Source organism: Serinus canaria, chromosome 1 (genome assembly GCF_022539315.1).
Source record: "Serinus canaria isolate serCan28SL12 chromosome 1, serCan2020, whole genome shotgun sequence".
Lineage (NCBI taxonomy): Eukaryota > Metazoa > Chordata > Aves > Passeriformes > Fringillidae > Serinus > Serinus canaria.
This window is the reverse complement of record NC_066313.1, coordinates 113,488,098-113,501,451: the sequence shown is the minus strand read 5'-3', so window position 1 is coordinate 113,501,451 and position 13,354 is coordinate 113,488,098. Positions and strand designations below refer to the sequence as shown.

Genomic DNA, 13,354 nt, shown 5'->3' with positions numbered 1-13,354 from the left:
TCTCTTCAAAATATTTATCTGTGGAAGAGGATTTACAGTGACTTCTGTGAGCCAGAGAGAAGTGTGATCAGAGGATCCATGTCTGCCCCTGAAAGAATTTCCTACCAAGGCCATTGACACAGAAACCAAGAAAGAAGGAGAAATAAGAGAAACCTGCACCTGCCTGTTCCAATGAGCATCTGTTTGTCTTTCCTGACCAATGAGTAGAGTGTAAACTTATGAGTTTTGTGAGAATGTATAAAAACCATGCATGCTAGAATAAAACAGTTTGAAGCCTCCTGAAAATGGAGTGTTGCTTTTTATTGTTTCCATCTCAACTACAACATATATCCACTTCATAATGTTAGAGTAGGAGCCTGATGTCAGCATCCCAGTCTTTTAAATATTCCTTGAGGAAAAAGAAATAGTTCTTTGACCTGCTGTCTTGATGACACACACACTGATCATCAAAGCAGCACCAAAGGCAGGTGGAAATTTTAGTTCAATATGACTCCATCTTCACTGAAACTCTTCTGAGAAGACCAAAGAAGTCAAGATATTTTTACCTCACTTTGTACACTCCAGATAATGAAGGACGTAAAGATAAAAGGTCAGTACAGAGGAAAAAAAAGGAAAAGGAATGAATCTGTGTCAGCCTGTCTGTATTCCCTACTCAACATCTCAATCAAGAGTCAATCACTGCCTATTAAAGGTTCAGGTAAAGCAATTAAAGAAGCCCAATTACTTTTTCTTTGAGCAACCAAGGCTTTGCTTCCAAATCTGTTCTGAAAGTCAAAGGAGCTGGAGCATGTCCAGGGCAGGGAAGGGAGCTGGGAAGGGTCTGGAGAATTCCTGAGGGAGCTGGGAAGGGGCTGGAGAATTCCTGAGGGAGCTGGGAAGGGGCTGGAGAATTCCTGAGGGAGCTGGGCAGGGGCTGAGCCTGGAGCAAAGGAGGCTCAGGGGGCCCTTGTGGCTCTGCACAAGTCCCTGCCAGGAGGGGACAGCCGGGGGGGTCGGGCTCTGCTCCCAGGGCACAGGGACAGGAGCAGAGGGAACGGCCTCAGGCTGGGCCAGGGCAGGCTCAGCTTGGCCAGCAGCAGGAATTTGCCCATGGAAAGGGGGCTCAGGCCTTGGCAGGGGCTGCCCAGGGAGCTCTGCAGTGCCCATCCCTGCAGGTGTCCCCTGGAGGTGGCACTGAGTGCTCTGGGCTGGGCACAAGGTGGCCATGGGGCACAGCTGGCACTGCCTGGGCTGGGAGGGCTGTGCCAGCCTCGGGGATTTGGGGACTCTGGGATTCCCTGAGCTTTGCTCCTGTCCCTTTCACCCCCATCCCTCCTCAGGAGCTGTCACAGCTGGGGGGGTCGGGCTCTGCTCCCATGGAACAGGGACAGGGACAGGAGCAGAGGGAACAGCCTCAGGCTGGGCCAGGGGAGTTTTCCCTTCTGAGTTTCACCTGTACTTTCCCACTGGAAGGCCCGAAAATTCTGCAGGTTGGAGCTTCTCCAGCAGAGCTGCTCACTCCTCCAGGCTCATGGAAATGCAACAGGCAGCACTGCCCTGAACCCTGCATTTACTCCCCCCAGAACAGCCAAATGCCACCTTTATCCAGGAGTGTCTCAGTGGTCCCTGCTCTGAGGCTGCTCCTCAGATGTTCAGATGGGGTTTGGGAATTTGCTGTGGCCTTAGAGCCAGGATAACCCCAGGTGTGATTCCATGGGCTGCTCCCTCCCCCAGCTGGGCTCCAGCTGATCCAAGCCCTCCCAGAGCTGTCACTGCTCCCTGATGACATCTGCTGAAGGAACAAGTCTGGTCACTGTGCAGCAAACAAAGCTGAATAGGCAGCTTTTCCTCAGGGCATCTCCAAAACCTGTGAGACAATTTTGTTTAGCATTTAATCCCAGACTGGGCTGGGTCACAAGGGACCTTAGAGCCCACCCATCCCACCCTGCCATGGCAGGGACACCTCCCACTGTGCCAGGCTGCTCCAGCCCCAGTGTCCAACCTGGCCTTGGGCACTGCCAGGGATCCAGGGGCAGCCCCAGCTGCTCTGGGAATTCCATCCCAGCCCCTGCCCACCCTGCCAGGGAAGGATTTTTCCTAATTCCATTCCAAACTTTCCCTCCATCATTTTGAAGCCATCACCTCTTGTCTTGTCACCACAAACTGCTGTAAAAACCTCCTGAAATTTCCAATCTTATTTCTTCCTCCTTCACTTTAAATTCTCACCTTTTCCAGGTGAGAATTCCTGGTTTAATCCACAATTCTGTTCTGGGGCTGTGAATTGCCAACCCAGGCCTGCTCCCATTTCACTTCCTCATTTTCTGGATCTCAATTTAACAGCTGTTCTTGAGATGGAAGAAGTAAAATCTTCCAGAAGGCTTCCTGCACCTACTGCTGTTATTTCAAAGGGAGAATAAAGAAGAATGCTGGACTATCCTGAGTGGAAGGGACCCACAGGGTCATTGATGCAGCTCCTGGCCCACCCTGGCATCCCTGGTAGCGCTGGCCAAAGGCTCCTGGAGCTGTGGCAGCCTCGGGGCTGTGCCCATTCCCTGGGCAGAATTCCTGCTGCCATCACAGGCACTGCTCTGCAGGGCCATGCCTGGGGCTGTGTGTCCTTCCAGCACAAAGCTGCAGGGCTGGGGGAGCCCCATGGAAGTGGGGCTGGGCAGCTCCTCTGGCTGCCAGGGAGGCTCCTGGGAAGCCAATTCCTGAATTCCCACACAAACTGCAGCCACTCCACAATGACTCCACTCAAGGATTAAAAAAAGATTCAAATCAACCCCTGATGATTTTTTAATGCAAATTCCAACTGCAGTGCCAAGAAGGAGCTGTTTTTCCTGAAGACTTACAGGATCCATTTGAATAGCTCCAAATGCATGAGCTGGTGTCATTTTTGCATTAGGAGATCCAAATAAAATATCCAGAGTTGTGCTCTGTCACACAAGGGCCATTTACAGATTCCATGGGCCACAGTTTTCCAGCCACCCATCTGAAAAATAAATACCTGCAGTGTGCTTCTTCCATCCTTGGAAAAATCTATGATTTACACTTCCATTTCCAAGCATTAAACACTGAATTCCTGTTCACTGAGTGGGAACACAAACGTGGGCACTTGGAAATTCCACTACAGAGTAGCTGAGTAACCACCAGCCTCATTTAGAAACTTCTGAATGTGGGAAATATATTCCAAAATGTAAAGGCTTTTTCCAACACGTTTCCACTCCTGCTGGGAACACACTCAAATGATCCAGAGTAAATTAATGATGATTTTGCCCTCATTTTGGGTACTCAAAAGGAAATAAACATTTTCAGACAGTATTTCATAGCAATTATTTTTCTATTCATCTAAAAATAAAATCATTCCATTTGGTAAAACATTCCAACACCTGTGCCATCCAGGATTTCCAACCAAACCTGCTGAGGGAAGAACAAAACCCTCTGCGGAAAATCCAGAAATCTCTCTGCTTTGTTCAAAAATTGGTATTTTGGAACAAAGCAATGTGAGCTGAGCTGATAAATGATGCTCATTTATCCCTAATCCACTGAAAGGGAAGGAAAATGTCTCTTCAAGGGCTTTCTCCAAGTCATCTTGGGAGACGTTTCCCCAAATCATCAGAGAGCAGCCAAATATTGGAATGTCTGGAGCCTGTTCAAAAACCTCCACCAGGAAAAAAGAAAAAGGGTTAAAGGACAAGGGAGAAATGCAAAGTGTATTTGGCAGAGGATGCAGGCTTGGGGTTTTACAAATCAAAGGCCAAAAGTGACAGGAAGAATTCAATAGCTCTCTGAGGCATTGCAAAGTGAACACAATTAGTGGAGAAATAAAAATTCCAGAGCTTGGAGGGGTGCAGTGAGAGGGCCAGGCTTGGTTCTGTGGGATCCTGAATGGCTGAACTTTTAAAATGTCTTCAGGTGGATTTAAGTGCAAGTGAGGCATCGTCCACTGTCCCATGAAATTCAAGGGGTTTAAGCAACATTCCTTTACTTTCCCTCCTCCCAGAGCAGCCCAGGAGCTGAGCAGGGCAGTTCAGAACAGCTGAACACAAAACAAGGGCAGCAGCTTTCATTTATTAATAACAAAAATTCAAATTATTCCCCCTGGCCTGGCTGGTTTAATCCAGAATATCTCCATGCACAGGAAAAGAAACCACCACCAAACCCAACACAACAAACCAAAAAACCCAAACAAAACCCAACTTCCTCTGCAGCTCCCTAAAATCCCTGGATGCATCACCTTTGGCAGAAGCAGCTCTTGGCAAAGGCGTGGAAGCTGCAGAAAATGGGATTTGTCAGGCATTCAATGTTCAGCTTCACATCTCTGACAGGACAGAAGCAGCTCTTCCCAAAGCAGCTCTTTCCAAAGCCCAGGAGCTGCCCCAGACACTTGGATCCACAGCCCACTCCCAAAAATTCCCCCAGGATTCACTTCAAGAGTGCTGAAAGCTGCAATCCCTCACCTTCCTCACATTTTCTGTGGCATTTCTGGGTTTTTTAGCCCTGTAACAGCAGAATAATGAGCACAGATCATGTTAAAACCATGGAGGTTCCCACACTGCCAGGCATTTGCAGGGGCAAAGCAGAGACTGGAGATAATTACACTGATAACATGAAATAATTGATTCATCATCAACCAGAAAAAAAATATTTGGCCAATTTGCTGCCTGTGAGGACACCATTCCTTGCCAGTTCCTCCCAAACTCCCTTGATCATGACAGCAGGAAAATCCAGGGAGAAAAGGGAAATTCAGAGAAAAGCCCTTCTGGCTTGTATTAAATGTTATATTTATATCAAAATAAGCATTTTGAGAAAGTCAATGAGCAGCAATTTTTCACTTGCTCTTTTCATGAGAGCCTTTGAAAATGGGTGTCCCATGATCTGCACAGAATCATGGAAAGCTGCCCCATTTCCTGATAGGCAAAGGGTGGCCACTGCAGCATTTCTTTGAGCAATTCCTTCCACTGGGTTTTCCAGAAGTGATTCATGGCTGTGCTCAGCTTTCCTGGAAAACATTTCTCAAAGTCTGCAAGGTATGGAAAGCAGGATGTTCTCCTGGGCTGGCTTCTAACTGGGAATCTTTGTGCCTCTCTCTCTAAAGACAAACAGCAGTTTTAATAACTTCATTCTCTCAACTCTGATTTAATTGTTTTTCCCCTAAATATCAGAAGAAAACAAAACTCATACATATCCTTCACCCTATTCCCTGCATATCCTCATTTCTTAGAACTCCAGCCTTAGAAGCCTAAAAACCAGGTGCCTTTTTCTGTTATTTAACTTTTATTTAAAGGAAATTCAGAACGAGCCTCCCTGAACACTTATATCACCTGTTCAATTCTGTTCTTTTCTTGGAAGTCACAACACTACAAAGAGTTGTTTTACCTAGAGGGACTGTGAAATAATTACAAGTTCCCTGAGACTCTATGGCTGACTGGTTCCTAAAATCCCTCAGGTGTCACTTAAACCCAAGACACAGCAGCGAGACCAACTCAGACCTGCTCAAAGTCCTGCTCAGCCTCTGATCCAGCTGAGTCTGGAGGGTGCTGCTTCAATAAACCTTCAAAGCAGTCCCCAGGCTCCTCATCTCCCCTTATTTTCCGTAAGAAATGTAAGGGAGCTCTGATTCCCATGCAGATCAGTTGTGGGGATAGCAAAGCTCCCTGGGACATTTTCCACACTGTTCAGAGCTGGGCTGCTGCCCCTGGGCAGTTGCACAGGAAACAACTTCTGCTCTCAGTGCCCAGAGCAGCTGGGGCTGCCCCTGGATCCCTGGCAGTGCCCAGGGCCAGGTTGGACACTGGGGCTGGAGCAGCCTGGCACAGTGGGAGGCGTCTCTGCCATGGCAGGGGTGGGAAAAAGTGATCTTTGATGTCCCTTCCATCCCAAACTATTCCATGATTCTGTGATTCATTTTAAGACCAGAACAGCTTTCCAGTGTTGTAAAAAGTTCCAAGTGAAGGTCAAATATTAAACCTGAGGGTGATAACACACTTGGAGGAACTGATAAGCTATCAAAGAATTCCAGACTGGTTTGGGTTGGGAGGGACCTCAGAGCCCACCCAGTGCCACCCCTGCCATGGCAGGGAAACCTCCCACTGTGCCAGGCTGCTCCAGCCTCAGTGGCCAGCCTGGCCTTGGGCACTGCCAGGGATCCAGGGGCAGCCCCAGCTGCTCTGGGAATTCCATCCCAGCCCCTGCCCACCCTGCCAGGGAAGGATTTTTTTCCAATATCCCCCCTAAACCTGTAATTTTTCAGTGTGAAGCCATTCCCTGGGTGCTGTCCCTGCATCCCCTGGGAATTGTCTCTCTCCAGCTTTCCTGGGGCTCCTCCAGGCCCTGCAAGGCCACCCTGAGCTCAGCCCAAAGCTTCTCTTGTGCAGGTGGGCAATGCCAGCTGTGCCAGCCTTTCCTCCCAGCAGAGCTGCTCCAGCCCTCTGCCCATCCTGGAGCCTCCTCTGGGCTCTCTGCAGCAGCTCCAGCTCCTCCAGGGCTGGGCCCCCAGACTGTTTCTGAATTTGTTTACTGCTTTTTTCAGCCCCCAAGCCCTGCTGTGGAAAATCCCCCCAGTCCTTTCCCCGTGGAGGCAGAAAGGGCCCAGAGCTCCCAGGAGGGCTCTGCCCTGAGCTATTCCTGCTGTGTTTGCAGCTGGTGCCACTCTCCAAGGTATTTCTGAGGAACCTCATTAAGCTCCTGCAACAACAATGCTCCAGTCAAAGGAAAAACTTCAGCAAACACTGCCAGCAGGACTGTGCCCCTGTCAGCAGCTGAGCCTTATCATTTTTTCCAGATGATCTGGGTTCTGATTGAAGTACTCTAAAAAGCTTGGAGTGTTTTATTGCAGGAGCTGGACTAGGAGGAAAGCACATGAATGTACCCAAGTGTTCTCCACAAGAACAGCCTGGCCATGGCTGAGAGCCCCTTTTAGCAGGCAGAGTTTCACAAACTCTATTTTATATTTTTTAGCACCACAAACCAATCACTTCTCAAAGTGATCTGATCCAACAGCCTCCACCTTGACAGTGCCTAAAGCCAACTCAGAAAATCATAGCTGACATTTCCAACCTGCCCAGCAGAGCAAGGAAAGAGCTTGAACAGCATTTCCAGTTCCACCTTCTGCAGCCTCAACATTACAGCAAGAGCTGAAATGCCAAATTAGACACTCTTCAAATCAGCATTTGCAAGGCAAAGCCCTAATCAGGACAGGCAGCAACAAAGGGAGACTCAAATAACTGGGGGGAGAGAGATTAAACAATAATTTGCAAATACATGAAATAAATACGGTCAGAGCTCTCTGCTCATTAGTGAATTTGGTGTCCCACATCCAATCTATTTTAAATAAAGATTCTTCACTTTCAGGCTGACCTGATTGGGTAGACTTTAAAATCTTTCAGCGTTTCTTTGCTCATGGTGACTGTGTTTAGATTTATGGATGCAGCTCTTTTCCCCAAATCCTCATGGTCTGTCATGCTGCAGCTGGATTTTGTACCCCTCTCCCTCAGCTCTCACAGGGTCCTTTCCCTTGGGCTGAGAGTTTATCCTGGGGCAGTTTTTAAGGATGAAATGATGGGGGAACTGCTCTGCTATAATGATGATTAAACCATCAGCACCAAACACTGAACTGGGGCAGTTTAAACCAGGCTTAGTCCAGGACAGGGGGACACACAAGGAGGGTTTAAGCAACTCTGCTTTCCAATTTACAATCACTGAGTGATCAACACCTCACTCCTGTCATTCCATCTGCTCCTCTAGAACCAAAGATTTTTAAAATGTATTTCTTCAGGAGTTTTTCAGATTTTTACCTTTAAAGCATCATTACTCACCAAGGCACTGGAAAGGATGGATCTACTACAAATAACTCCAGGAGCTGATGAAGAGTGAGAACAGTGATAAACACCTCTCAAAAATAGCCCCCACTGTCAGCATTTGTTTCCCAGCCCAAAGTGGTCCCTAAATAGCACCAAGCCAGGTCCCAGCTCCTCCTCATCCCCCTGAATTCCAAACGGGGCTGGATTTCACTCTTTATTTACTCCCTGCACTGACAACCCCAGAGCGACCTAGCAGAGACAGCCACTAAAATCACCTTCATTTACCCCAGGCCCACTCTCCCACAAGGGCTGGAAGGACAGCACCCAGGGAGGATGGGATTGTGGGAATTGGGAACTGTTCCCTGCCTGGGGCTGGGCTGGAATTCCCAGAGCAGCTGTGGCTGCCCCTGGACACTGGGGACAGTGGAAGGTGTCCCTGCCATGGCAGGGCTGGCAGTGAGACCATCTTTGATCTCCTCCATCCCAACCCATTCTGACTCCATCCAATAAAAATCTCATTCTCAGCATTTCCAGACCACCCCTGGGAACCATGGAAGGCACTCCCAGCAGTGCCTAACAATCATTCAGCTGCTCATTATTTTATACTGGTTCATTAACTCCCTCTGATTAGCAAACATTTTGCAGCCATTTTGTGCTTCCCACACACCTTCAGGACTGTATCATCTGTGGGGTCAGAGGTTTAGGATTTTTGTCTTTTCCTGTTTAACTGCCATTTCTGAAAAGTTAAAAAAAAAAAATTAAAACTCTAAGAGGTAAGGCAGTTGTCCCTGAAGTATTTTTCTAAATTTTTATGGTTTTTTCAGCTGTGACAGGTACAAGAACTGTCCCACTGAGTGAAGACAGGACCATAATCCCACTGGAGTAGGATGAAAAAGACTTCTGTACTTAACAATTTATTATCATGAAAAATGCAGCTGCATTATGCCAAAACTCTGACTTGAGGGAGAGCAAAGATAAGGATGAAAACAGCAGGTGTTTGGGGTTCTTTTAATTTCTAGTTCCTTCCAACATGACAGCAGGATTTGTTTAACTCTAATATTAAAGATATCATCCCAGGCAAAGCAGAAGTTACGTGTTCATCCTCTGACACATCCTCTGTGACTAAGGGGAAAACAAAAGGAAATAAAAAACTCAACTTTAACACAGAAAGCTTTGGAAAACAACAGGAGCTGGTCAGAGCAGGCTGGTATTTCTGTGATCTTTAAAGAATGACATTTTCCACTGCAGTCACAGAAGGAAGAATGGAAGAGAAACTTCAAAAATATTTTCTAAGAATGTTCTGGGAGGGTAGGAAAAAACTCAAAGCAATTACAAGAAGTTTCTGCATTTCAAAGAACAAACCAAGTGTACCTGGAAATTTCAAAAGCATTTCAAAAGCACTACTAAAGATCATGGAATGGCTTGGTTGGAAGAGACTTTAAAAATCATCTAAATCCAAACCCCTTCCACAATCCCATCCAAGCCCCTGATAAAATAATAAAATATAATACAAGATAATAAAAGGAGCCACAGAAGAGTCTGGAATTTATCTCAAATCACCTGCATTTTTGATGAGGTTAATGCCTGGCACACTGTAATTATCTTAGACATTAATTAGTGACACATCAGCAGCACCCAGGCATTTAAAGCTCTGAAGGTATATAACAACAGAGCTCTGAGGATGCATTTTATTTCTATTTATTCATATGGCAAGAACCCACCTGTTTGATTAATGGAGCAAACATTTCAGCATTAGAAAATAATTCTTTAAAATATTTTAAATTCCTGAATATTCCAGGCAGTGGATTTTGGGTTAGGAACTCCCACTTGCTGAAAGCCACCACAGTTCTGCATCTCTTTCCAACTTCTGCTAGAGAAATGTCTGGATGTGCCTTTTTCCCAGCAGGGGAGATGAAACATCCCTGCAGAGCAGTGGGGAAGGACAGAATTGCACTTTGGAAGCTGAGGAAGGAAGGCACAGATCAAGGAACAACCTCTCCTGACACCTCCTGGGAAGAATTCCTGCACTTCAGTTGCTCTGGGTGAGCTGAGGAGCTTTAGTGTTGGGATAGATCCCTGAAAAACATCCAAAAATGGGTTTGTTTGTACCTTCCACAGATCCTGAGCCTTTCCCAAGGGGAGAACACCAAACTGATGAAGGAAGCTTGATGGGGTGGGCTGGTTTGGGGTTTGGAGAGGCCCTGCTGATCTCACCTGCCCTGAGCTGATTTCTCTGCATTGCACAACCCCAGGCAGGAGCTGTTCATACTTTCCACTGCCTGCCCCTGCAGCTGCTTCATCCTGGAGCCCCAGGAAAATTCAACCTTGCATCAGAGTTTCCATGAGCCAGGCCATGCTGGCTCCCAGCTGGGTGGCACCAATGGATCCTGCAAAGGAATGGACACACACCCCAGGGATGGACAGACAACCCAGGGATGGACGGACAACCCAGGGATGGACACACAACCCAGGGATGGACACACACCCCAGGGATGGACAGACACCCCAGGGATGGACAGACACCCCAGGGATGGACAGACACCCCAGGGATGGACACACACCCCAGGGATGGACAGACACCCCAGGGATGGACAGACACCCCAGGGATGGACACACACCCCAGGGATGGACAGACAACCCAGGGATGGACACACACCCCAGGGATGGACAGACAACCCAGGGATGGACACACACCCCAGGGATGGACAGACACCCCAGGGAGGGACACACACCCCAGGGAGGGACAGACACCCCAGGGATGGACAGACACCCCAGGGATGGACAGACACCCCAGGGAGGGACACACACCCCAGGGACGGACGGACAACCCAGGGATGGACGGACAACCCAGGGACGGACGGACAACCCAGGGACGGACGGACAACCCAGGGACGGACACACACCCCAGGGACGGACGGACAACCCAGGGACGGACGGACAACCCAGGGACGGACGGACAACCCAGGGACGGACGGACAACCCAGGGACGGACACACACCCCAGGGACGGACACACACCCCAGGGACAGACACACACCCCAGGGAGGGACACACACCCCAGGGACGGACACACACCCCAGGGAGGGACACACACCCCAGGGACGGACGGACACCCCAGGGACGGACGGACAACCCAGGGACGGACGGACAACCCAGGGAGGGACACACACCCCAGGGAGGGACACACACCCCAGCAACTCCCACTGATTCCCCCTCCACGAGTTCAGGTTGCCACCAGAAACTCTCTCTTATTATTTAACATCACAACCTGCAAGAAATGGACATTTTAGTTCTTACTTCATCTTCTTTTTCCATAGTAATGAACATTTATTTCTTATTTCATCACCTTTTCCCACAGCAATGGACATTTTAATTCTTATTTCATCTTCTTTTTCCACAGCTATGGACATTTTAGTTCTTATTTTCTATTTCCACACTAATGCATATTTTAGTTCTTATTTTCTTTTTCCACAGTAATGGACATATTCTTACTGTAGCTTTTTTGACTATCAACAATTCTACTCTAAAATAACAGAGACAGGTTCTGTTCTTAAAGAATTTAAGAATATTATCTCACTTGCTGGGTTATCAGAAAGGAGGAGAATATTTAAACTACAAACCCACAGAAGTGTTTTGTTTAACTGTATGGATTATGAATAGGAGAAAAAAACAAACAGGAAAAGAATCCATTTATTATAACAATACAGCTTGGCTCTTCTGGCACTTCACCAGCTCAGCTTCCTACTTTCAGGAAAATAAAGGAACAATTCTCCTGCCTTTCAGCCAGCTCCTCTTGGAAAACAGCCGGAATTTTAAGAGGCCTCCACACAAACAGCCACTTGTTTTGAAATCAGGACCAAACCTTCAGGAAGTTTCCAGAATGGTTTTCACTCCATGTAAGAAAATAAAGTGATTTTGGGTTACTTGGCTGCATCTAAAACTCAAAAACTTCCATTTATGGCGTTTTTTTGATGATTATTTTTGCCAAGCTGTGTGATACAGACATGATCAATAAATCAATTTATCAAAAAGCCCTGAACTCCCACAGCACTGCTGTACCAGAGGTGCGCTCTCCATTTTCCTGCTGCCTTTTGCACTTCAGCAACACAAAGGAACTCAAATCCAACCCCTGAGAGCTCAAAAACCAAGAGCTGTTTGCCAGCACCAAAATAACTCCAAGGAAAAACCTCAAAAAGCAAAATCAAATCCAGCTCCTCACTTGTGAGCCTCTGAAAATCTGCCCAGGGAAGAGGGAAGTTCCATTTTAATGGATGAAATTCACTGAGCATTGACAGCTCTGTTTTGTCAGTGATCAATCAGCGACTGCCATGTTTAATGAAATTCATTCTGGTTACCTCTGGCAGTGAAAAATGCTGGGAGGAAGAGAGCAAAGGTCTAAAGCAGGTACTGCTGGATGATTCTGCTCCCACCCAAAGCTGGCAGCACCTCATAGACTCCATTTAGGACATTGGCACATCCTAAATCCCTATGCCTGGCAGCCACCACCCACCAAGCACCTCGTTTTTAATATCAGCATTCCCCAACATTTTAGGACAATGACTTGGATAGCTTAATTACACATCACACCCACAAAATTTTAAAAATGGTATTTTAGAGCTCAGTCCCACCTTCAGGTTCACTGAACACAGCCTATACTTCAGTCATTCCCAGCACATTCCCATATTTTAAGAGGAAAAAAAGACACCTGGTTAGAACAAGAGATAAAACCCCAGTGAAAACTACCCCAAATGGCCACTGAGGAAAGTGCTTAAATCAGGAATAAAGCCCAGAACTCACCCAAACCCAGCCAGGTCAGGTGCTCCTGCCCAGGGCAGAGCTGGAGCTGGATCATCCTTGGGCTCCCCTCCAACCCAACCCATCCCAGGATCTTCTGTTTGCAACAAGAACAACCCCCAGACTCCACTGGAATTTCTACTTAATATCAATATCTGAATTTGCACCATTGTTTTTTAATTATTCCCCTCATCCTCAATTCTCCTGACCTTCAGCTATGACACCAAGTAATGCTACTTATTAATAACCAACACTATTTATAAATTAATAAACACTGCTTGTTAAAACTTGAATAAACTACTGAATGAACTTCTTCAGCAATAACTGTCACACAATTAAACCTTTGCTGCTAAAAACACTTGATGATTTCAGCCTGCTCTGCATGGGACACTTCAGTGACTGCTGACATTAATCATTCTTTAAAGCTGATGTTGCTGAGGGGTGCTGGGCTGAGTTTCAAGCCAGTCTCACCTCTAAACCCCTGCACTCATTTCCAGATTTTTCATTAATGAATGGACAAGAATCCTGGGAACAAAGCTCCACTTGCTCCGGCAGAAGGCAGAACCCAGGGAGGGACATGAGGAAAAGCTCTCCACAGCCCTGGGATGTAGATTTGGTGCTCCCAGAGATGCCTCAGGTTTGAGCTTTTCTATTTTTCACACTCTGTGCTGCTTTAGTGTGTGGGTCTGGGTTCATATTATGGGATGGAGAGCTCTGTGCACAGAGCAGGGAGACAAAACAATTCCTGCTCCAGCTGGGCACCAAGGACAAATGATCCCA

General features: G+C 47.2%; 1 protein-coding gene and 1 long non-coding RNA gene across 2 annotated transcripts in view; both read right to left on the bottom strand.

Annotated features, from left to right (window-relative positions):
- The window catches only part of RCAN1 (regulator of calcineurin 1), a 37,840-nt gene that overhangs the window by 18,877 nt on the left and 5,609 nt on the right, over positions 1-13,354 (bottom strand). The window lies entirely within an intron of this gene.
- Positions 8,623-10,604, bottom strand: LOC127060145 (uncharacterized). Its single transcript, XR_007778795.1, has 3 exons — positions 10,590-10,604; positions 9,996-10,168; positions 8,623-9,857 (listed from the first exon to the last, which is right to left on the bottom strand). It is a non-coding gene; the product is annotated as an uncharacterized LOC127060145 (long non-coding RNA).